The sequence below is a fragment of the Paroedura picta genome, chromosome 3, assembly GCF_049243985.1.
Source record: "Paroedura picta isolate Pp20150507F chromosome 3, Ppicta_v3.0, whole genome shotgun sequence".
Taxonomy (NCBI): Eukaryota; Metazoa; Chordata; class Lepidosauria; order Squamata; family Gekkonidae; genus Paroedura; species Paroedura picta.
In genome coordinates this window covers 120929623-120954363 of record NC_135371.1, presented here as the reverse complement: position 1 = coordinate 120954363, position 24741 = coordinate 120929623, and the positions used below count along the sequence as shown (strand labels likewise).

At 45.2% G+C, this 24741-nt stretch overlaps 1 protein-coding gene and 1 long non-coding RNA gene across 7 annotated transcripts in view; one reads left to right on the top strand and one right to left on the bottom strand.

The window, feature by feature from the left end:
- Nucleotides 1-14461, bottom strand: part of NDEL1 (nudE neurodevelopment protein 1 like 1) — a 41944-nt gene extending 27483 nt beyond the window's left edge. For 3 of the 4 annotated variants that reach the window (XM_077327479.1, XM_077327482.1, XM_077327480.1), the window contains exon 1: nucleotides 14325-14461. The gene's annotated coding sequence lies outside the window, so the exon portion shown is untranslated. Of the gene's footprint in view, nucleotides 1-13556; nucleotides 14032-14324 lie in introns of those variants that run through there. The other variant, XM_077327481.1, reaches the window with a different exon arrangement.
- Nucleotides 14462-14554: 93 nt separating this feature from the next.
- Nucleotides 14555-24468, top strand: LOC143832701 (uncharacterized). Of its 3 annotated transcripts, XR_013229371.1 has the most exons (5): nucleotides 14585-14747; nucleotides 15386-15464; nucleotides 15572-15719; nucleotides 18366-18424; nucleotides 23267-24468. It is a non-coding gene; the product is annotated as an uncharacterized LOC143832701 (long non-coding RNA). The 3 variants fall into 3 exon arrangements; XR_013229372.1 differs by having other exon boundaries at nucleotides 14555-14655; nucleotides 18366-24468; XR_013229370.1 differs by having other exon boundaries at nucleotides 18366-24468.
- Nucleotides 24469-24741: the final 273 nt, after the last annotated feature.

Genomic DNA, 24741 nt, shown 5'->3' with positions numbered 1-24741 from the left:
TCCAATTTCCTTACCATTTGGCGCCCTTCCTCAAGGGCTGTAAGGGACCGAATTACTCTAAATAATTGTGCCAGGCGTGAGCTCGCAGACGAGATTTCCGCGGTGTAGAAGTCTCGTTTCGCCGCTTTCACCACATTCTCATACGCCTTCATAAGCGTGCGATGAGAGGTTCTTGTAGCTTTGTTGCGAGTCTTCCTCCACACTCGCTCAAGCCGTCTCACTTCCCTCTTCCTCTCCCGAAGCTCCTGGGTATACCATGGAGCCTGTCTGAGGCGAAGGCGGAGAGGGCGCCTAGGAGCAATTTTGTGAATAGCGGCCATAAGGCGGGACTGCTAGTCCTCCACCAAGTCCATTAGCAAGACGCCAGAGGGCATCGGATCCCACAGAGCATTCAGGAAACTCTGGGAATCCATATGTCTGTGCGGGCTGACTAAAATATGTCCGTCACCCAAAGGGGGAGGAGGTGGTATCCTCAATCAAGCCTTCAGGGCATGGTTGTCTGACCATGGAATGATGTTATTTGCCAACAGATCTACCACTAGATCTAGAGGATGGAGCAGAGTTGTTCTCTCTTGCCCCGGAGGGATGGACCAGAACCAATGGGATGAAATTAATTCCAAAGAAGAAGTTCCTGACAGAGCGGTTTCTCAGTGGAACAGGCTTCTTCGGGAGGTGGTGGGTTCTCCATCTTTGGAAATTTTTAAACAGAGGCTAGATAGCCATCTGACAGAGAGGCTGATTCTGTGAAGGTTTAAGGGGGTGGCAGGTGACAGTAGATGAGCGATTGGGATGTGAGTGTCCTGCATAGTGCAGGGAGTTGGACTAGATGTCCCATGAGGTCCCTTCTAACTCCATTATTCTATGATTCTATGATTCTATGAATCTAATTTTTGGTTTTAAATTTCAAATATTTTAACTATTATTATTGGCTATCTTGAACAATAAAAGGAGGGATATCCTAATATTAATCTTTTTTAATATAAACAAATAAAATATAAACAGAAATCTTTCAAAGTAATTCAGAGGTGGGTTAAGTGGTATCTTTAGACGTAACAGATCCTGCTTGCCTATTCTGGTGACAATAGAATCATAGAGTTGGAAGGGGCCATACAGGCCGTCTAGTCCAACCCCCTGCTCAACGCAGGATCAGCCCAAAGCATCCAAGAAAAGTGTGTATCCAACCTTTGCTTGAAGACTGCCAGTGAGGGGGAGCTCACCACCTCCTTAGGCAGCCTATTCCACTACTGAACTACTCTGACTGTGAAAAATGTTTTCCTGATATCTAGCCTATATCGTTGTACTTGTAGTTTAAACCCATTACTGCGCGTCCTTTCCTCTGCAGCCAACGGAAACAGTATCCTGCCCTCCTCCAAGTGACAACCTTTCAAATAGCAATATTAGTACCCCAATACTGTTTTAAACAGTCTGAAGAAGAGTTGGTTCTTATATGCTGCTTTTCTTTACCAGAAGGAACCTCAAAGCGACTTATAGTCACCTTCCCTTTCCTCCTGCCACAACAGACACTCTGTGAGGTAGATGAGGTTGAGAGAGCCCTGATATTACTGCTCAGTCAATGCTGTAGCAAGCCCAAGGTCACCCAGCTGCAGCATGTGGAGGAGCAGGAAATCAAACCTGGCTCACCAGATTAGAAGTCTGCACTCCTAACCCACTACACCAAGCTGCATGGATACGTGTTTCTTCTGCAACAGTGTCTCTCTTTTCCCACAGAATTATCTTAAATTTACAATTTACTGTTAAAACATCAAATTGACACCACCAAGAGCTCCACAGAAGCATAATCATAGCAACCAAAGTCAGGGAGAAAAAATAGAAATGTAACACTTTTTTTGACCCATAAAGAAGTCTGATGAGCATGAAATCTATTCTAGAGGTGACTGTTGTTTGGATCACTGTGGCCAGGTAGGGTGCTAGTAGCTTAGCTTGGTGCAGGTGGAAGAACACCAGCTATGCTACTCTTGTTACCTGTTCCGGCAGGAAGAGGGAGTTGTCAAAGGTCACATTTGGGTTCCTGTCTGAGTGTACTACTGATAGTTGCACTCCATCCAGGCAGGGCAATCGTGTTTCCTCACTGGGACTGTTCCTACTGAATCATCTCTGAAGGACTGACTTTCAGATACCTCTTCTTGAGCCATCCCAACACTGCTTCCAGACATCTGGATAATAAGTCTGGGGGTGAATCAAGGTGGCCATCCATCAGGAGGAAGAGCTGGGTGTCAACAGTGTATTGATGACAGCTCAGTCCAAACCTCTGTACCAGCTGAGCTAGAGGGTACATAAAGATATTGAACAAAATTGGGGAGAGAACCACTCCCTGATGCACCCTGCATGGGAGTTGGCAGTGATGAGATTACCTCTCTCCAATTTTACTCTGTCTATCACCCTGAAGAAAGAGATCAACCATTGTAGGGCCGTCCTGCATATCCTGGTGTCTGAGAGGTTGCGACTGTGTGAATTGCTGCCATGAGGACAAGCAACACAAGCAATGCTTACCCATCTCAGTCTAGATAGCACCCATCCGATCACTCCCAACGCAACCAGCGCCGTAGGGGGGAGATGGAAGGGAGACGCAGGCACACACACACAAACGTGGAGCTCCATGCCTGCGTGTGTGAGCCCACTGGTGCTCTGATGCCCGCACCTCCCCTCCCACACTGCGGTGCAGCACTGGCTGCGTCAGGTGCAACCGGCCCCTTCGGGTGCCGAAGCACCCAACCCTAGTTCTAACCTCATGACCAGGCTGGAAGCCTGCCTGGGCTGGGTTTAAGACCGGATCTTCATTCAGGAATGCTGACAGTTGGTTTATGGCAGCCCTTTCCACCACTTTCCCTAGAAATGCTAGATGTAAGACAGGGCAGTAGTTGGTGGGTTCCTGTGGATCTAGGGATGGTTTCTTTAGTAGTAGCGGATTTAGTAATTATAAACTGTAAATTAGGAAATTGTAAATTATAACGTGCCATACGGCCCCAAGGGATTATATGGCCCCATGGACTACAATTCCCATGAGCCCCTGTCAGGAAACTACTACCCCTGGTTATGACTCTTGGAGATTTGCATGTTATGAGAGGCAGATACTTGGCTCGGTGTTAATTGTAGTCCATGGACATCTGGAGGGCTGCAGTTTGACTACCCCTGCTATAAACCCTGGTGTATCAGTGCTCTGGCCTTGCAGCTGCTCAGTTTTAAACCCAAACAGCATACTATTTTTCAGACAGTATTCACATCAACAAGACCAGGCCAGTACATTTCAATTGACAGTTTACCAGCACTGTTTCCAGCCAGGGTGGAAGCTTGATTGGGCTGAGTCTAGGACTGAAACTTCATTCAGGAACACTGACGGTCTGCAGCAGCCTTTTCCACCACCTTCCCTAGAAATGCTAGATGTGAGATAGGGCGGTAAATTACAATTTACCGTTTAGCAGTGAATTTGGGGACAGTAGGAGGGCAGCAGTAAGACTCCTAATGCTGCAGCTGAATTTTCCTAGCCAGATATGTTCCAAGGTGGCTTGCCCTTGCCTGCCTCAGGGTAGTAATGACCCTGGATTTCCTTGGTGGTCTCCCAACCCTGCTTAGCTTCCAGAAGAAAACGAGAGCTTCAGAAGGTGGACTGGATGGAATCATATATCTGCTGAGTTCCTTCCTCTCTTCAGACTCTGTCCTTCCCAGGCTCAAGGAATTTCTTAAGCCAGGGTTGGTAACCCTTCCCCCATATCCTGTTTGCTCCTGGCCATTTTCAATTGCTTGCTTCTTTCTCTCCCCAATGGGGACCAGAAGTGGATTTTTTAAATGACTTTTACAAAGAACTTCTATATATTTTTTCCAGACTAACATATAGCCGCTGCACAACAACCAAAAAAGAAGTGTTGGCAATATAGTATGTTTTGAATGTACAGTAGACCTAATACCAAGAAGGAGGTGAGTGTTTGGCCGGGGGGGGGGCATTAGGGATGTGGTCCAGGAGCCATGGGTAGCTGCCCCAAAAAGTTTAGAAATCACTGATCTTCAGTATTAATATATGGCTATGGCATATCATGGGGAAGGCACTGGCAAACCACCCCATATTGAGTCTGCCATGAAAACGCTAGAGGGCGTCACCCCAAGGGTCAGTCATGACCCGGTGCTTGCAGAGGGGATACCTTTATCTTTATGGCATATCAGGTTTAGGAAAGCCTTAAATAAGTAAGAATTGCAGCTCCCCAGTGAAACTACAGCACGAGCCAAAGTGAGCTGAAGATGTAAGTCTTCAAAGGATTGTAAATCCTTGTAGTGCACATCACAGAATAGAATTAGAGTAAAATCTTAACTGCAACATCTCGTTAGCAAGCATCTGCTTGTGACCAATGACCATTTCTCCAAAATATCCTTGCATAAAGAATATTGCTTTTCTGCATTAGAGATTGCATTCTAGCACAATGTAGTAATCAACCAAAGTTAAAAGTACATTTGAAGTAACTTGGTTGCCAGAAAGTCTGTTACCATTTCAGCCCATTCAAATAAGAGACACTTGGTACTTCTGCAGGTTTGAAGCCCTGTACACAAGACCAAAGAAGAATCTCCTGCCCAGCAGCCAAGTCATTAGTGGACTCAAAGTACATCAAAAACATTTTTCTAGCTGCTTCTTCTGTGAGAATATGCTCCAATTATGGCTCAATAATCCAAACAGCTAGCTGTCCTAGTAATGTAATACTGCTTTTATTTTTTTTTCCTATGGAGCAAGTGAATCTGAGGCAAAACTAGGGCAAGTAGTAATCATCACTGATGGTGTGAGTGATTTATTCATCATGAATCAAACAGGAGCAACACACTGAGTAATTACAGTAAGTGGCAGTCTGGAGGCATCATAAAGGCTTTACAAGTTACCCAGTTCTAAGAAGCCCCAATTCTAGTTTGAGCTTACTTTATTATGTATTTTATTATTATCTTAATCTCCGTGGAAGCGGTATAAATAAAACAGTAAGGGCCCTGGCGGAGGGCTCTGTCCGGGATGGGGAAGGGCGCCCATTGGCCCCTTCCCGCCAGAATGACAAGCGAAGCACCTGGTGATAGGGCCCTCCGGTTGTCAGTCTGACGCCAAGGCCCCAATTGCCAGCCATGCACAGCATGGCTGGTGATAGGCCTGTTGGCCCCAGCCTGACGAGTCGTGAGGCGCTTCTCGCCTCCTGACCCACCCACTCCCCGACACCGCCCGACTTCGCCTGGCCGCCGCCATTGCCTGCCTAGCCACCGCTCTCCATGCTCCGCTGCCAAGGCTGCCCCAAAGCCGCTCCCCCACCACAGGACGGGCCCACCGCGACCGCAGCCCACGGCGCCCAACCACCGAGGGAACCCCACCACAGGGGAATGTCACCGGCCCTCACTCCCTGAGCTGCACGTTGCCATGCTAAACTGCTACCCCCCCCCACTGCAGCTATGAGCCACCCCGCTGCTGCTGGGGCTGAAGAAGGGCCCGTCAACCCCCGGGATGCCTGCATCGGTTGCTGCACGGTCACTTACCTGCCACCCACATACTGCGGTAAGGGCTGTCGCGGCTGCGACAAACTCAGCCTGGGTCCCGCGGAGGGAGGGAGGGAGAGAACCCTTCGCGCCAGCCTGTGATTTCCCCACTGCCGCCTGGGGGGGCCCTGGACAGAGGCAGGGAACACCCTGCTCCTTCCCCCCCAAAGACCGCTCATTGTGGCAGCCCCGGAGGGTGAAGGGGGCCCCCCGGAAAGCTGCACGGTGCTCCGCCACCCTGCAAAGCCTGCTAGTGCCCATTGTATTACGCCATACAATGAGCTTTAAATCTAGTTTATAATAATTCACCTTTCTCAGGTTCTTGAGCACCCTCTGGAAAGTATGATTGACATGCTTGCACCAGTAAGCCCTCTAATGAAGGTCAACAAAGAACTAAAGATTTAAAATCTGTTTGGAGCAAGTTCAGTTTACACAACCAGAAAAGGGAAAGAGTCCACATACAGTGTATCTGATATCTATAACATGAAGCAGCACACACAATTAATAACTCATCTTTCCCTGGGTTCACAGTTTTCAGTAAAGCAAAGTTAAAATACCACAGAAGCCCATATTTCTTAAGTACCACTGAAGTACCTCCAAGGAACAAATATATTTGAGTACTGAGAATACCTCCTCTGTGATTCAGCACATCACGGAGTACTGAAGGGGTGAACCATGCCAATCCATAATGTGTACATCCAGCCAACCAGTCATAATCCTCTTCTGGAAGAATTAAGGCACCTAGCAACCAGAGACCGGCTTTCTCAGTGGTGGTGCTTGACTTTTGGAGGTCTTGCATCTCTGATATCTGAACCTCACCTATCATTTATTTTACTGCCCTTTAGGGGTCAGGGTAAACGTCCTTTTCCCAAGATTTTGACCAAGAAGTTTTTAGCTGTCTACTTCTAGCCCAAGGACTGTTTTATGGATATTATTTTGGACTGCTGAATATAGTTTTATGATATTTCTATGCCCTGGCATGTTTTAATCATAATTCTAATATTATTTTTGATAATTCATATGGGTTTTTACTTGATGAACTACCTCAAGCAGACCTCTGATGCAATTTTTCTAAATAAATGAGTCACATGAGTGTGTTTTTGCAACTCCTTCAAATGATGTAGAATTTGATCTGTCATGCCATACTATGGAACCTCATCTGCATCGAGAGAAGTTGCAAAGGGGGGAAAGAACCCAAGTAGGAGTAGCACAGCTGCCTTTTTGAATTCAGCTGGGACCACATTCTCCAATTAGCAGAAATGAACTGGTCTCTTTCCTCACATTATGTTAATGTATCTAACATCAACAAATTCAGGAATGCAAGACAGAGCCACTGTTCCTGTTTTTAAGAAATAGAAGTCAGGGTCACATGTGGCACTGGCTTAGTAACCTCTCCCCCTTTACCAAGCTAGTGACAATAACTTTTCAGACTGAAAATATGAAAGCATCAGCCTCACCGTAAAAGCCTGGAAGGTTGCTGTCATGCTTACTTTACTGTTGTATCTCAGTGCCAGAAACAGCATATATGTGGGGAGGGGCATAACTTGTGCAGGCCTCGGTATGGGGAGGGAGGCGCCGGAGCACCAGCAGGCGCACCTCCCTATCCCTCCCCCACGGTGTGTGCGGCACCAGGAGTGATCAGCTGCCACCCAGCGCAGCAAGCGCCGCGCTGCGAGGGGGAGGTACGGCTATTGGCGGGCAGGCGATTGCAGGACCTGCTGCACCCATGCATTTGCGGGCGCTGGCCTCTCCCCCCCCCCCGTCCCCAGCCTGAAAAAGGTAGGGGACCGCTGCCTTACAGTACTTCAAGGATAATAAATCTAGTTTTTCATAAAACTATGAAAAAATATTTTATTTACAGCAGTTAAGTCACCTCTCCCCAAAAGAGATGAATTTCCTTTTACAATTTTCTATGAACAGTGGAAGAAAAACTTCTCTCCATGGCCTCACAAAATATAAGAAAACATATCCTGGTTAGGATGTGAATTTGGTCCAAATATATATTTAAAAACTACATTATCTGTATTTTCAGACATATTCAGGTATCCAGGGGGATATACAGGCTTTTTTTTTTTAAGTACTGGCAAACAGGTCCCTAAACATTCCAGAAATATCCAAGGCATTTTAAGGCCCCCTGACCTCTTTTTCTTCAATTTTGCTGGATTTCCAGGCAATGGTAAAGAGATGGAAAGCAGCTCTCCCTGGCATGGGATCAGACATCAGGGGGGAGGACTAAAATTGTTTGTCCAATCATGATAATTCTCTCACAGCCGTTCATGGCTCTGTGAGCAAAGAGAACAAAAAGTAGGCCTGCAGCTCAGCTCCATTTCAGGGAAGGATGTTTCAGTGTCTTACAAGGGCTGTTTGGTTTAGATTCTTCGGTTCAACACTGGATCTGTTGGGTTAGCTACATCAGCCTGGCTTCCACTGGTACTGTTGGACTTGCAGCAGTGACCCTTGTTTAAATAGGTTTGACTAGGATTCTCCATATTGGGCTTGCCACTTTAGCTGGGATTTTCTACTTTGACACTGATTCTACTGGGCTTCTTGGTTCTAGAATCATAGGGTTGGAAGGGGCCATGCAGGCTTTCTAGTCCAACCCCCAGCTCAGTGCAGGGTCAGCCTAAAACACCTGTGGTGAGTATCTGTCCAGCTGCAACCTAGACTGTTAGTCTAGGCAGCCTATTCCTCTGCTGAACTGACTGTGAAAAACGTTTCCTGTTATCTAGCCATTACTGTGTGTCCTATCCTCTACTGCCAACCATTTCCTGTCCTCCTCCAAGGGACAACCTTTCAAATACATAGAGAGCAATCATGTCTCCTCTTAACCTCTTCTCTAGGCTGAACATTCCTATATTCCTCAGCCTTTCTTCATAGGGCTTGGTCCATTAAGAAGCCACTATTTCCAGAAATAAACAACTGATAATCAGAAGCAGGTATTACAATAACCATACATCAGTATCCTGGTGAATCTCAAGTTTCTAGCAACTGGCTGGATATTAGCACTTAAACTCATTGTTTAAACTTATACTTCTCAGATAAGCCTTTGTGCTCTAAAGTAGCGATCCCCAACCTGTGGGCTGCGGACCACATGTGGTCCTTCAACTAATTGGAGGTGGGCCCTGAAGGACGCCTTCTCCCCCCCGCCCAGCCCTTTACTTCATCCCCCCCCCAGCCCTTTACAACACACTTCATTGTTGTGGCGTGTCTGTATCTTATTTTGAAGGGATGTTTAAACATTACCATAGCGATCAGAGAGCGTTAGGGCAGTGGTTGAGAGTAGAGGAGTAAACTACCCCCCCACCTGGCCTCAGTAAAAGGCGTTGAGTGGTCCCCAGTGAGTGGTCCCCAGCGTTGAGTGGTCCCCGGTGATAAAAAGGTTGGGGACCACTGTTCTAAAGAACTCAAGGGCCACAGAGAAATTACAGACTGAAAAATATCTCTGCATTTCTAAAGACATTCAATTTCTTCAAAAAAAGTAAGAACCTACCATGGGTATGATGTAGTGACTAGAGCAGGGGTACCCAACCCCCGGTCCGCGGCCCGGTACCGGATCGCAAAGGCCATCATACCGGGCCGCCAGTGGCCGCGCCTGCCTCCCCCCCTGCAGCGAAAGGGGGGGAAAGAGGCCGGCATGGCAGCCGGCACGCCAGCAACGCTAACACGCACGCATGGAACTGCCGCGCATGCGCGTTTGCGCCCCTGGCGGCCAAAACGCGCATGTGCGGCAGTTCCGCGCATGCGCGTTTTTGAGCAACTGCAGCAGCCGGGCCGCTGGCTCTCCCCCACCCCCGGAGGCGGTCCCCGACCAGATGAAGGTTGGGGACTGCTGGACTAGAGTACTGGACTTGGAACAGGGAGACTCAGGTTCATCACCCTACCCAATCTGTCAGGAAAATCACTGAGTGATCTGGGCCATCACACACTTTCAGCCAGTCTACCTCAGAGGGCTGTTGTGAGAGGTCAAATGGAAGAAAGAGTATAATGTATTTATTTATTTGTTTGATTTATTTCCCGCCACTCCCTGACGGCTTGCGGCAGGTTACAATACATTAAAACCCCAATAAAACCCATAGACAATAAAATAACCTCTATATAAAAAACAGCAAGATGTCAAAAAGACCCGGTGGAAAATCTTGTCGCAATTTAATCAACCCCTAAAAGAGAAAAAGAAAAGAAAGATGAAGGGAGAGGTCACTGATGGAATTCGCTGCCACCACTTCTGTGGGGAGGGTGCTGATCGGCCTGGCTGCCTGGCCTCACCCATAGACCTGGCGGAAGAGCTCCGTTTTGCAGGCCCTGTGGAAAGCCGATAGCTCCCACAGTACCCGCAGCTCTTCCGGGAGCTCATTCCACCAGGTCAAAGCCAGGACCAAAAAGGCCCTGGCCCTGGTAGAGGCCAGGCACGCTTTTCTGGGGCCAGGAATGACCAAAAGGTTTGCCCCCGCAGAGCATAAGGCCCTGCGGGGGGGAGGCATAGGGCAACAGGCAGTCCCTCAGATATACGGGGCCCAGACCGCGTATGGCCTTTGAATCTCCTAAGGAAAAATCAATATAAGAATGTAATAAAATAAACTGAACTCATCAGTCATCCTTTCACTGGTATTTGTGGCCCAGTATGAGAAAAGAAAATAGCAAAATTTCTAGGCCCTAGGAAAACAAACTAAAATCCCACATGCAAACTGAAAGTTATGATACAAGATGGTGTTCAGTGAACAACATCCAAAACTTGGAAGTGCATGAGCAAATCTTTCTTGATTTAGTATTCTCACCTGTACAAAATAAGTCATAGCAGTTCTCTCACAATGATGAGTATAACATGTAACTAAAAACTGCACAGAAATTATACCCGGTTTATAAAATATAAAATTGAATCTTGTTTCCTAATTTTATGCAGCAGAAAGTTATTTAATATTCCTCTAGCAAGTACACCAGTCATAAACATGAGGCTACCTGAGTTGCAAATTGTCTCTAATGAGTTTTCTTTCTGGTTATAAACTTTGATCCAACAAAAATGCAGGGACTAATGAGTTAAACATCAATCTTCACTTCACTGTCCACAATCAGGAATACAGGACAGTATAGATTAGACTTTAATGATTTAATGTTAACATTTTAAAAGTCTACCAGATCAATTTAAGTTATGTCAACAACTGAGAAGACAAACTGAAAAGTCAAACAAGTTGCCTCCTTCCAGGAGACAGAAACATTCAATGGGGAATCCCTTTTCTAGAAAATGACCTCAAGTTCAGAATTCCCTAATGTAATATAAAACAAATCTGGACATTAACAGAAGTAACCCCTATGAATACAGTTATTATCTAATAGAACTCATCAACCCACATACATAAACCTCATATGCAAGAATTAAAATGTAACCACTTTGCATTCACAAGAGAGTATGTGTTATGCAGCCTAATCACATGTCTTGCTTTGTCTCTGTCCTCAGAAAAAGTCAGATTCAAATGAGTAGCCGTGTTGGTCTGAAGTAGCACAATAAAATCAGAGTCCAGTAGCACCTTTAAGACCAACAAAGATTTATTCAAGGCGTGCGCTTTCGAGTGCAAGCTCCTTTGTCAGATAAAAAAGTAATGAGACTAGAATTCAGTAGACGTTTTAATTCATCAGCTTACTCACTCTATGTTGTTGCCTCATAACGAAGTAGATCCAGACATAAATAGGAAGGCATGTGTCTCATAAGTGATGCAAGTTTAGGCAGCCAGAGTTCACATGACCTCAGAGCTACTGCAGACACTCCACCGCCTCCCATCAGAAGTGAGTCAGTCACTCCCTCCACTTTGCTCCTATTATTTCCAAATTACACACCTACTGAACTAAACTTCTGAAGTTCTTATTTATAACAAAGTTCTGTACTTGAGAAGGTGCCCTAAATCTATACCGACGGCTAATGTACACTTTTGTACTAAACTAACAATTGTCCTATGTGAAAAGTCACTTGGAGGCCTCACCAAAAATGGAGAAAAGGCTAAGCACAGGGGGTAGTTAATTCTTTCCTGCTGGTGTTTTCCTTTCAAAGCCAGCTCCCTGTCCCACTGCCCCTCCTAAATGGGAAAAAAGCTCAATTATCCATACCCTCCCCCACCTCAGAAAAGAAGCCTGGAAGTAAGTTTGGCAGGGGAAGAGTTAGCCCCTATTCTCAAAAGGCCCTTTTCTACTCCTTAGGTTTCTGATTGCAAGTTAGGGACAATTAGAAAAACTGACAAATAACTGAAGGAAGCAATGTGATCCATCAGGCACCTAAATACTATCCATTTGACAGCTAACAGCTGTTTAATTTTAAGCACATGTGCTAAAGGCATAAGTGAATCAAAAAATTTTGCAGTCCAATCCATTATATTTTATTCTGCATCTTTGGATGAGCCACTGGCTCAAAGTTACTCAGTAATCTTCAAGAGTTGAAAATTAAACCTCTCCAAAACAATTTGACAAAATGAGATCTGACGCATCAAAGTTTGTGCTGGATCAAGTTGTTAGTCTTTAAGGTGCTACTGGACTTCTATTTAACTTTGCTGTACCGAACTAATGCTCTATAATGATAAGCATTCCACCATGCTAACTACTAAACTTTTTATCAAGCCAGTTTACAATTAGTCAAATCAAATACTAATAATCATAAAACACAAATCAATAGAACTAAAACAATTAAAATTATAAATCAGCAGTAAAGTTACAGTCTCAAATGATCCTTTGCACAGACCAATACTGCTAAAGGAGCTGAGTCACAGATACTTTGAGAGAGATGCCCAATATACAACCCTGTAGAAGTTGTCAGTATGCTTTCAGAGCAAACTCATGGCTTAAAAACCGATCAAGTGAAGCAGCAGCTACACGTTTCACCCAGGAGCTCTCACAAATGAACAAAGGTCTCCCTAATCATCTTAAAATAATACCACCTCATATAAAGATACAGAGGAATAACTCTTTAGGCTCACTCAACTATATATTCTGCATTTATCTCCCAAATCTACCAGTAGAAGTTAAATGCTTTAAGGGAAAAGTCACAGCTTGGGGTTTGTGTACTAACAATGTGTGCTATGCAAAACAGTAATCTTACAGCAAATTTGATATTTCCAGCAGAATATGCACCATACCTGCCACTTCCATGCGCTATTAGGAAAATATTTTCAATGACTCATGGGAACTCAGCACACTGACATCATCAGTATATTTGTGTTTCCTAGCAACCTGACAGCAAGCATCTCGCAAGCTTACCCCCTTTATCCAAACATGGCTGGCAGTTGAAAAGGCTGGACAGAAAAGTCAACATGACAAAAGTGGAATTATTGCCACAGGGCTATTACTGTCGTAGAACAGAAAACAAAAAGAGAAAGAAAAAAAATGGAAGTCAATGCCACAAGAACGTATCTAAAGGTTGACATGGAGTCCACAAAAGGCAAAAGAATCATGAAGGCAAGAGTAATTGGGAGAATCTATGTTCAGTTCAGTTGCATGTAAAGTTTAGTTTCAGTAAGTACTAGGTATACCTCTTTACAGATTTTAAATGTAAAGGGGGCTAATTTGTACAATAAAAGTCTATGAAGATAAGGCATACACATCCCCGCCCCCTTATTTTCTTGTCCATCACGCCTGCAGGTATTTTCTCTTACCACTATCTCAATGCTAGAAGTGAGCCTGCCTGGGGAGGAAAATGTATGAAACAATTAAGTGTGGCAAGAAAAAGAAAACAAGATTCCATTTCCCTCAACCATTTGTACTTAAATAAAAAGTTAGAACCACTCTTTTATATGAATGAGACAGAAACAAGAACATACAAGCTGTCCATCATTTCTATTTGGTCTTGAAGCAGAGAAGCCAAGGGCTTAAAGGAGACATGTTTACCCCATCACAAGGACTCAAAATGAAATTATAATCTTTGCTGTCTCAAGTTTGCTGCACCATACTCAAGCTCAAGCTACTCAAAAAGAGGCCACCACAAGAGAATGTCTGGAACAGCTGTTTGTGAGGAGGCTCCAGTGGTAGAAAAAACTCCCCAAAATTTGGAAAAAAAACTAAACTCAACGTACTTCTCTGTACTAGGCCTCACGGCGAGGGGGGTGGTATTTTTATCGTTTAGAGACCTGGTTTGGACTGCTTGAGGCGCTGGTAACCCTTTCCTAGGATGAGTACAGGGCTGTCATGAAACCAGTCGACACCGAAAGATGTAGCCACAGAGGAAACTGAGGAGGTGGACAAGATGCCCGGCCCTTTCAGCACTTGGGCCGGCACAAAACGCAACTCCTTCAGGCTCGCGTGGAAGAGGAGCCAAAGCCAAGTCACGCTTCATGCCCCGGCCTGGAGGAGAAGGGGAGGTGGTCGGCCGTGGCCGTTGAGCAAAAACGGGCCAGACAGGCCGGCAGTTAGGCCCCAGGCAAGGACGCGGCCAGAGCGGCAGCACTGCTCTAGGTGCTAAGGCTGTGGGAATGTAGCCCGCGACGGCCACAAACACCAGCCTCTCCCCCCGAAACCGCCGGAAGAGACCGGCAACGAAAGCCCCTCGCTCGCTCCTCAGGGAAGGGAAGGGCAGGGCAGCCCCACCCCGCCCGGTGGCCGCCTGCTCCGCGACTGACACTTTACGAACCAGTCACAGACAACAACCGCTGCCCTTCCCGCAAATAGGAAGCCGGCAAGGGCGGGACCTGCCCCGTTGTCAGTTCGTGACCAATCAGCAGACGCTTGCGGGGAAGTGAAGCGGTTGAACTCGGGGGAGGGGGGGAGATAGGGAGAAACACAACCCGGCTTCAACGGCGCCCCAGTTCCAACTTAGGCCCCCAAATGTGCGCGCGCGCCCTTACCCGCTTGACCCACACTGCTTCCTCCGGCCGCCTCTCTCGTTCAGCGTTCGGTGCCTGTTGCCGCCGCTACAGCCCCCAGTGCCTCTTCATCGCCTCAGCGGCTGACTCGTCTCCGAACCCTGCCTCATCCGGGAACCCACGGTAAACGAAACGTCATAGAAGAGGATGAGGCCTGCGACGAAACTAGTACAACCCCCTGGGGAGGCGGGGCTAGCGTGCTCGTGTGACGCGATCTGGGCGGGGTATGCAGATTAGGCTCGCTCTGCGGGGCGGCAAGGGAGAAGGGGAAGTCCGGTTTCTGCCTAGATGGAGATCGCTGCGCACGCGTTGGGTAAGGCACGTTCAGGGCGCTTTCCTGCGCGACACAGGAAAATCTACTTTTAAAGTGGATTGAATGTGCATTATCCAACGTTTGCAGACAAGGTATACTGTGGCCTTTTCTTCAAGAGTTCGTTGTGGATTGACAATTAGATATAATGGGGCGGGGGATCAGCGTGTATCTTTACGGCTCAGTTTTTTTTCGGAAAGGGGCTTCTATTCACAAAGCGTCCGTTGTTATAGGTTAGTTACGTCACTTGATTACTGGATATAAGAATATTTAGATTAGGCTATAAAAACAGGGCCTTCGCAGATTAAAAGCATTCTGGGAAAACATGCAAACTATTAATTGTCCACTTCAAATGTGGCAGCTTCAAATAACAATAACAAATAGTTAATACAATTAATGTCGTAATGACTATATGGTAGTGTGGCTTGCCACATATTCTTTATTTTAAGGAATTGATGTTTATTTCAAAAAAACGCATGAAAAAGGAATACAGCATGACTTTAAAAAGCAACTTTCATTTTCTAGGTAGATCGGGATGGTTTATTTTAATAAAGAACTTTTAAAATTCTGATGCGCGTAATATGGTTTATGATGGTTTCACAATTTCTTATTTTTTAGCTCTTCAAGGAGCAGCTCTAGGTGTAGTAGTTAAAGAGTGCAAGTCCGCAGTAATGTACTAACTTCATTGGGTGGTCTTGGGCTAGCCACCCTCTCTGCCTCATCCACCTTACAGGTAAAGGCTGCATACTTTCCAGGCTTTACAAGCTCGCCTGCACTGAAAAACCAAATGTGAAGTTGTAATTCACTTGGAAGTAAGTCCCACTTAGTTCAATAGCTGCGATACTAAACATGCTCATTAGAATGCAAGCATTGTTGCATCATTTCTGGCTGATTTTTCAAAGTCTATATGTCCTTACAGGTTGCATTTCATACCAAACTTCCTTATAGCCTTTGGTGTCCACCCACCCCACCCACCTCTAAGAATTTTCTACCCAGGGAAAAAGTGGTAAATCAGTGTTCCTTGGATTCTCTGAGGAGGTACTCTTAAGAGATCTGCCAATTGAAAGGTGAGTCCTTTTGGTACTATGCAGTTAGTGTGAAAATAGAGCCTTCTTCATCTTTTAACAGTAGGAAGTGTCACTCTGTGCCTCAGGAAATGGGGATGGAATCAGTTTCCCCCTCTTTTGAAGGGCAGGGCCTTGTGCAGCTGTTGCTGCTACTTGCAAGCACATAGCTTCCAGGTCACCTCAGAGCACAAGCCAGAAAACAGGGTGGGCACTGTAGCTCAGTGGCAGAGCATCTGGTTAGTCTCAAATTGAATTCATGGTGTCTCCAACTAAAAGGATCAAGTAGGAGGTGATGTCAATGACCTCTCCCTGATTCTCCGGAGACCTGCTGCCAGTATTAATAAGCAATATGGAATACCTCAAGAGACCAGTGATCTGATTTAGTATATAGCAGCTTCATGCTGATTGGTCATTGGGGAACAATAGGAATCCTGAGACTTTGCTCTGACCAATAGAGAGATAAAGGATAATTAATGGGCAGAAGATTTCTCAGCTATCCTTTATTTATTTGGATGTTTTTTTTCATTCTTTGTTCTGGAATTGTCATAAGCTATTGGTCACTCATAAATCTATGGCTGCTATGAAGGCAATTCCTTTTTTATCGAATGGGGCACAGGATATTCCAACTGCTATTATGAAGTAATGACAGACATAAGGCTTGCTTCTCTCTCTGTGCTAGCCTGCTCCGGAGCTTGCTGTCTCTTCTGAGCAGGCTTAAGCTTTTTCTCCAGTTGTACAGTTCAGAAAAAACTTCCCAGTACATATGTCAGCAGACAGCAGTTTATCAAAGCTTATGACTATGTACACATTCCATTGCTATCAGAGTGCAAGACTGTATATCTTAATCTTCACACAGGAAGGTTTCTTGAGGTCAGCTATTAGCAGAAAACCTGTCTTGTGATTATACAGAGACCAGTCTGACCTTTTGGCCCTGCTCCTGCCTGGCTGTGCCCAACAGCAAAGAGCAGAGACCGAATTTGGTAAATCTCTACACTAAGAGTGTTGATTTCATAACTGTTGAATAGTGTCCCTGTATAGATTTCTGTTGTAGAAAATTCTATAGAGAACATTCCTCATTCCTTCAGGCAATTCAAGGGTCTCCCAGATGCATTTCATCATTGGCCCTTTGATATGAATTTAGTCTGTGCTCTCCAGAAGCTATGCATTTAAGTGCCCTTAATCTGTGGTTTCACCCATTCTTTGAGGGCCCTGAGTAAGCCTAACCCTTGGGAACTCTTATAAAGCTCCCAGGCTCCCCTGGCTCTAGCTCTTATTAATCAAAATTAGCTCCTGTTAATCTAAAGATGGAGGATATTTTTTCTTCCTCTGCAAGTCAGTGCAAAAAACATTGCCAAACTGATTTATGCCATAATATTATAAGCATTATATTGTTGATGCTCAGAGAACATGTTCTCTCCTTCCCCTGGGACTTCCATTTTAATAGTAAAAGTAAAGGTATCCCCTGTGCAAGCACCAAGTCATGTCTGACCCTTGAGGTGACGCCCTCTAGCATTTTCTTGGCAGACTCAATACAGGGTACTTTGCCGTTCCCTTCCCCAGTTATTACCGTTTTACCCCCAGCAAGCTGGGTACTCATTTTACCAATTTCGGAAGGATGGAAGGCTGAGTCAACCTTGAGCCTGCTGCTGGGATCGAACTCCCAGCCTCATGGTCAGAGCGTCAGACAGCACGTCAGCTGCCTTACCACCCTGCACCACAAGAGGCTCTTATTTTAATAGTAAAAAGGTAAAGGTATCCCCTGTGGAAGCACCGAGTCATGTCTGACCCTTGGGGTGACGCCCTCTAGCGTTTTCATTTTAATAGTAGCCAATGCTTATTTCCAGTAAAATGCTGGAAATTTAGGTTTTGTATGACACTGGCCTTTTTTATTTGCTGTGAGCTTCTTGGCAGGTTTTTCCAGGCCTCTTCCCTCACTGCTTCTTCCAGTGTCTAAACTAGAAATGATTAGCCAGTCAAGAACTTTCTTGCTCTCTCTTCTAATGAAGAAGTAATGTTAATTAGAATATGGGCAGAGGCATTTGAGTTTTGCCCCCACGGACCTTGCATGCTACATTCAGAGAACAAAAACATTTTTCTTAAACTTGCTTTAAAAAATGCAAGTATCTCATTGTGGTGAGAATGTGACAGAATGGAAGTATTCATGGAGCGTGCTGAACTATCTGCTGGCAAGGAAGGAGGGGAGCACTGGGGCTGGAGACTCCACAAAGTTTTAAAACCCAAAATGTGATTTCTCTGGTTGTTAAAGCTTGAGAATCACTACATGGCATGTACAATGCTGCCATGAGTGCAGCAGAAACTGATGTGGTTTGCACTGAACTGCATGGGAGAATCAGGCTTGTCCACCGGATACGCAGAACAGGAAGCTAGAATGACAAAGAAAAAAGAAACATTTGTTCAAGTGTATGGAAAGTCTATTGCCCCAGAGAAGACAGGAAACAATTTACAGCTCCTCCCCCCCCCCATCTTATTTGCTTCTGAATTTCCTCCTTTCTTTGAGATCTTCATAAGAGGGTATTTCAGTGTATGTTAGAAAAAGAAATAAAAAAGAATGAATATATTGAAAGGAAGTGCTCAGACACGTAGCCATTGCTTTGTTTTCTAAACTTTCTATTTCCATACCTCTAGGTGTGAGATGCCACCAAGTCAAGATCCATCTTCCAGGGCTGTTGCTTTAGATGGTGGAGGTGTGTGGGGGGGAGAGAGTTGCATGGGAGAAAGTGCAAGCCTCTCTCTCATTATGTCTTTGTCTTGATCTGATTCATGATCCATGCATGCTGGGTCCATTAATGGCTGGAGCTTTGTTAGTGGCATTATGTGTAATTAAACCCTGAAATTCCTGTTTCCCAATTCCATGGCCTCAATCATACTCAACCCCCCTACAGTGGGCTTTAGGTAGGAATTCCATCCTCCAGGTAGAATCTGGGGATCCTCTGGAATCACAGCTAATTTTGAGTTCAGAGATCATCTCCCTTGGAGAAAGTAGATGCTTTGAAGGGTGGACACTATGGAATTGAACCATACTGAGGTTCCTGTTCCCTTCCCCAAGCTCCACTCTCAAATCCTCAGGAGTGTCCCAGCCTGGACTCTACCCCTCCATCCCTTACCAGTGGCCAGGAGAGATCTGGTAACCATCATTTTAGGGCCCAATTGCATATAATCATCACATGTAATTTGTCCCTGTTTAACTATAATCTCGTGCAAGAGGAATATAGCTGCAGAATGGATTCTCGGCCAAAGCCCCTGAGGGTGAATCGACCAAAATGATACACATCTCCACTGAGACTGTATTGCCTCCACTTCCCCCTCCTTAGCTGCTGCACCTGACACATGGCAACATCCCTTGCAAACTTGTCTTTGTCCAGAGCTGACAAGGCTTTCATAAAATTCACAAAGAGATGGTGCTGGGGCCCCTGTTTCCAAACTTGCATTCTAGAGGCTGCCCGTCTGGTTAACACTGATTTAAAGTTGATGTTTGTTTTGAGAGGTTTTATTTTCTTTTGCTTGCACCCTGTTGTAATCTGCAGCCGTTCCCATGCATTCTCCACAGGCTGTGAATCCTTGGGCTCACAAAGGCACAGTCACTTAGCATTAATTCTTTCCTGCCACAAGCAGCCAGTGCTCCCTTTTAGCCACAACGGGGCTGTGCTTCCCAGGCAGAACCAAGTCATTCACTGAAAAGCAGACCAAAGGAAAGGGACATAATGGATTCTATTGAAGCAAGATCTGTCTCATGGGGTGGGGTTGATGGGAACACAGAGGGGCCTGAGAGAAGAGATGAAGGAGTGTCTCATGAAATTTGAGGTCAGGAGTCTCACAGGACTCTCTCCTCCCCCCTCGTTTCATTGGAGCACACCCATGGGGTGGGTATTGTAGTGGGAATCATGGGTTTGGGAAGGGGCATCCAGATGTCTTGCAGAGCTAACACTTCGGTGGGCACAATCTCTTCAACTCTATCTGTACAAGCACTGAACATTGTAAACCTGCATTATTTCCAGGCTAAACATTTTTGTGAGAGGGATCTGTTGAAACTGACTCTGGGAATGACACTTCCAGGAAAAGAAAGAATTTGGACACCGAGTTTTATTAGTACATAAACTATAACATGGATTTTCTCTTGTAATCCCATTCAGAATTTCCAAACCATACCCCAGCAGAGAGAAATACAGTGAGAGCATGTAGCTTAGCTTAACCTAAAATATCCTTGCCTATAGTGAAGCATTATTTTTACTTGAAGCAGCATGAAAGTAAGAAAGTGAGTGAGAGAGGCTTTGGATCTTTCCTGCCCGACTTCCAGTGGATATTCTCTAATAATCAACTCGTCTGCCTACTTTTCTAACCCAATCAGATTCTTAGATCTACATTTGGATTCTTACCAAGGTGGTGACATTATTGGCAAAATCATGAAAAATGCACATGCTGTTTTCCCTTGCCAAGGACACCCGAACTCTGCTGGGTCAAATTGTCCTGTGCTGAACCCGTTCCTAAACCCACTTTTACTTTGGCTCATCACTGACAACATGGCCTGTCTCCTGACATCATCCATCTTAGAATCAAATCTTCTATGATGATTATCCTTTTCTATTCCTTAGTTTTTCCAAAACCATCCCGTCAGAATTTCCTGATTACTAGCAGTAATCTGCTCCACTATATATTTGTGGTAAGGCCTTGGAGGAGGAGCTAGTATCATGGCTTAAGTGCCACTCAGCACTTAACACCCAAGCAGGGTGGCTGTCCCGCCCCCAAATGCCTCCTCCTCCTCCAACCAGCTTGGCTGTCTGTCCAGCAGCCAGCCAATCACCTTTCATCCCCTACCCCTGACCACCCCTTCTCCTTCTACTTCCGTCTGAGTCTTGGAGGCTGCAGATCCCTGCTGCGTGAGAGCTGCCCCTACTAGTGAGTGTCCTAACAGCTGCCTGCAGCCTTTCCAGGTCCTGGGGGGAGGGGGAGGCCACCTGCAGAGTTATTCCACCCCTCCAATCTAGCGCCCATTGTATTCCTGAATGCAACGGGCTTTGCCCCTAGTGGATACTATATATAGTGCATAATGTAAGTGTGTCTTATATGCAAGCATGTATAGCACTAATCTGCATAGCATAGCTTTATGACTTATGGTTACTTGTTAGTTGCAATCCAAATACATCACTAAGCAATTTCAAATAGAAAGAGGGTGGAGGAAGAGGCATGTGTGCCTTTCTGCTTTGGTCAGTGTTCAAATCTGACCTGGAACCTTCTCCTCCCACCATTCAAACTCTACCATCAACCTCATCATGAAGACTTTATGGAAACTAAATCCCTTTCTTATGGAAAATAAACTTTAACCTATTTTATTTCCCCATTTTGTGGAGAATTAGGGGTTTTCCTTTAGGACTCTTTAAAGTTTGAAATCTATCTCAGCTGGTAAAGGTTTCTCTCTTTCTTTGGCCTGGCTCCTGATGCTTGGGTAAGTTGGCATCATGAATCCTGCTAATCATTAATTAACCTGTTCTTGCTTCCCAAAGAGCCTATCTTATTTCTGTTAGGATAGGAAAATTAAGTTGTAGTTGAGCTACTGTGATGGCTTGAATGAAGTTCTTTCCTCCCATATTTCTCTGTCCATCTCCTCAAGGTGCTTGTTGAGATCTTAACGGTTTTATGTAAAACTATCATGCTCATTCCTAGCCTTAAAATAACCATTTCCCTTGTGTATTGGTTTTACATGCATGGCCACAGGCTACGGCATTAACTGTTTTGCATGCTTTATCCTGGCTATGGATGAGTATCAAAGATTTATCTAATACTGGAGTTGACTTTGGAACTGAACCATATGGGTTCCATATATTAATTAGACTTTGAACTTCTAAACATGTTGGAGATGGAATGAGATGTGACTTTGTGCTTATTTATGACTAAAGGCAAAGCCCATTGTATCCTGGAATACAACGGGTACTAGAGCTTGGGATGGAAAGAGGAAGGGGAGGGGTGTCCAGTCTACAAGGGCAAGGGGTTTTGTGTGTGGAGTGTGGTGGCCTGGTGGCAAATGCAGGCGTAGTAGTGGAAAGGTGTTTCAAAGCAGTTCCCTTCCTCTCCCCATAACAGACACACTGTGAAGGAGCTGGGTCTGAGAGAGCTCTGAGAGAACTGAGAATGGGCTGCAGTCACCCAACAGGCCTCAGGTGTCTCAAAGCAGTTTACAATTGCTTTCCCTTCCTCTCCCCATAACAGGCACCTTGTGAGGGAGGCGGGGCTGAAAGAGCTCTCCGGTTCTCTAACTGTTACCCTACAATGGTTCTCAGAGACCAATGCAAGAGTCACTCTTCTCTCTCCCCCACCTGTCTCATCCTGCCAAAATAGGTCCAAACATTAAAATATTTGGCAAGGAATCTTCAAGTCACCCCCAACTGGAGGGATTTCTCAGAATTCCCACAGCACACAGAGGCTGGACCTTAGAGGGCTCTCCGTCCGATTGGCTGGCTGTCCCCACATTGTCATTGGCTCTGGTTGCCATCCATTGCAGGGAGCCTTGCTGAGACCAGCTTCCAGAGTTTTAAAGACCCCTTCAAGTTTCTTAGGGGCACATTGAGGATGGACCATTTTTATCCTGTAGAGCCCACTTCTTTGTGTGGCTCCTTCCTGGGCAGACCTTCTATGCAGGAGACATGAAAAAATTAGACTCCAGAAAGTTCAAGGGGGCATGAAGGGCCAGCAGTACAAAGGGTGGGGATTATGAAAAGTCCATATTTAATCAGGAAAAGTGCAGGGAATATTTGTTAGAACAGCTTTGGATCCCTAATGGCCCCTCAGACCTGGTTTGTGCTTGCAGAACTGAGGCAGTAGAGCCCTGAGAGAGGAGAATAGATTACAACAGCCCAAGAACAGCCCCCATGCAACCCTGGCAGTTCACTCACTGCAGGTCTAAGTGGCTGGGGACTTCAACAAAGCAGCTGAACTGTAAAGAGACCATTAGGGATGGAAGTTGTAATTTGATTGGTCAGCCACTGGGCATACAGCCAATCAGGCGTACAGGCTCCTACGGGTGGACAGTAAACAGTCACACTAAACTCCTCCCAGGACCACTTTTATTTATATATTCATGGTTACAGATGACAGTGTTTGATACTCATGGTTACAAATGACAGCATTTGATTTCTAGGTTATACGGACCATTATAAGAACCATTATTGTGCATTTGCTGTACATACTAGAACTGCACCATAGGAGGAGTATGGGATATTGTACATGCCAGTTGAAAACATTTTTAAGAATGCAGATATTGTAAGATAATGTTCATTCAAGTAGAAGACATTGAAAATCTGGTTTCTTCTTTGGTGAATTGTGGAGGAATTTTCTGAACTTCTAAGAGTGCAGGATTTAACCTTAACTGTACAAAATTTATTTACAGCATTATTTACACTAATAACCACTAACACAATGCAAAAGATGGTAACAGAGCTAAGCAAAGTTACATACTTCTAAGTCCATTGAGGGCCATTATTACACAGGAGTCCAGTAGCATTTTTAAAGGCTAATAAAATGTACTTCATCAACAGCTTTCATGAGTCAGCTGCAACAAACGTGACAAAGATAAACTGTTGCAAAACAAGATTCAATCAAAGGAGACATCACACCAACCAACCTCAGCAAAGAAGAATGAATATCAAATTGAACGCAGGATGGAATTCTAAAAGTTCATGCAAAAATACATGTTGTTAATCTTTAACAGACATTAGATGGTTAGGATGGCATTGCAGCAGTCCCTGTTTGTGACAGGATTTACTTCTGAATAAAATGTTTTACCCTGCGGAAATATGAGAATGCCACTGCTTTCCAAATAAAAACTTTTAGAGCCAAAAATCAGAATTAGTAAGTTCACAAGATGAAGTCTATTTTAGGGAGCAAAATTCAGGTGTCATTATTCTAATTTTTAATTTGGGTTTAAAATCTTGAAACTTGCTATAACCGCTTGCATAATAGTTTCTTGGAAGAATTCAGAAACATTTTGAATTCAGATTCATGTTCTCATATGAATTTTAGCTGTATTTTATGAGGTTAATCTATTTATTTCAAAGTGTTCATCAAAAGGTATTAGGCTAAAAGTATGGCAATCATAAAATGTGTATGGTGTATCATCTACCAGAGTTGGTTCTAAGATAAATGCGAGTAAAATCCTGATCTGTCTCACTTTGGTTTTATATATTTACTAGCCGAGAAGGCCATTGTATAAAAAATGCAATGAGCTCTAGCGTCCAACCCTGCCCTTGGCAGACCCACCAAGGCCTCGCCAGGCTGTAGCAAGGCTGGTTGGAGTAGGGGCGAGCTCTGGCAGGCACTCCCCACCTCCCCTGCAATCCATCCATCCAGCCCCACCGAGGCCTCACCGGGCCGAAGCAAGGTTTGGCAGGGTGGGGGTGAGCTCTTGCAGGCACTCCCTGGCTCACGGCCACCTGCCTGGGCAGCCCTGCTGAGGCCTTGCCAGGCCTTACCTGACTGCTGACTGCTGGAAAGCGGAGAGGGAGGCAGTCAGGGACACATGTCCCATACTTGATTGGTCCTTCGGGAGGGGGGTGAGTGCCCTCCCCGAGGGCTAGTCATGGAGGTGGAGGCCGTTAGGGGTGGGCCATCACCTGCTTAATTGGTGCTCTGGGGCGAATGACTCCCCAGGGCCCCAGTCAGGTATGCAATGAATGCTAACTCCTCCCACCATCCGTGTCTAGTTTTATTTATCGTACAGATTTTAATAATTAACTACATTTATGCATTTAAAAAATAAATATCATTTATAAATGTGCATTAGTTTTAACTCATCACCTCTTGTGTCTTTTACTGGGATGTCTCTATGTGAATGCAAAATATAAGAAGTCAGTATAAGGCCCACTTAATGAGCTCTGAATTAACCCTAGTGGCATTCAGCCTGCTTTGCTTCTGCTGTGGACATTTGTATCTTCTATTTCTAGTTTGCGAATTTCCTGGAAAGTCACGGAAAGCTGCAGCCTTCCCAAAGCCAATGATGTCATGCTAGCTGGAC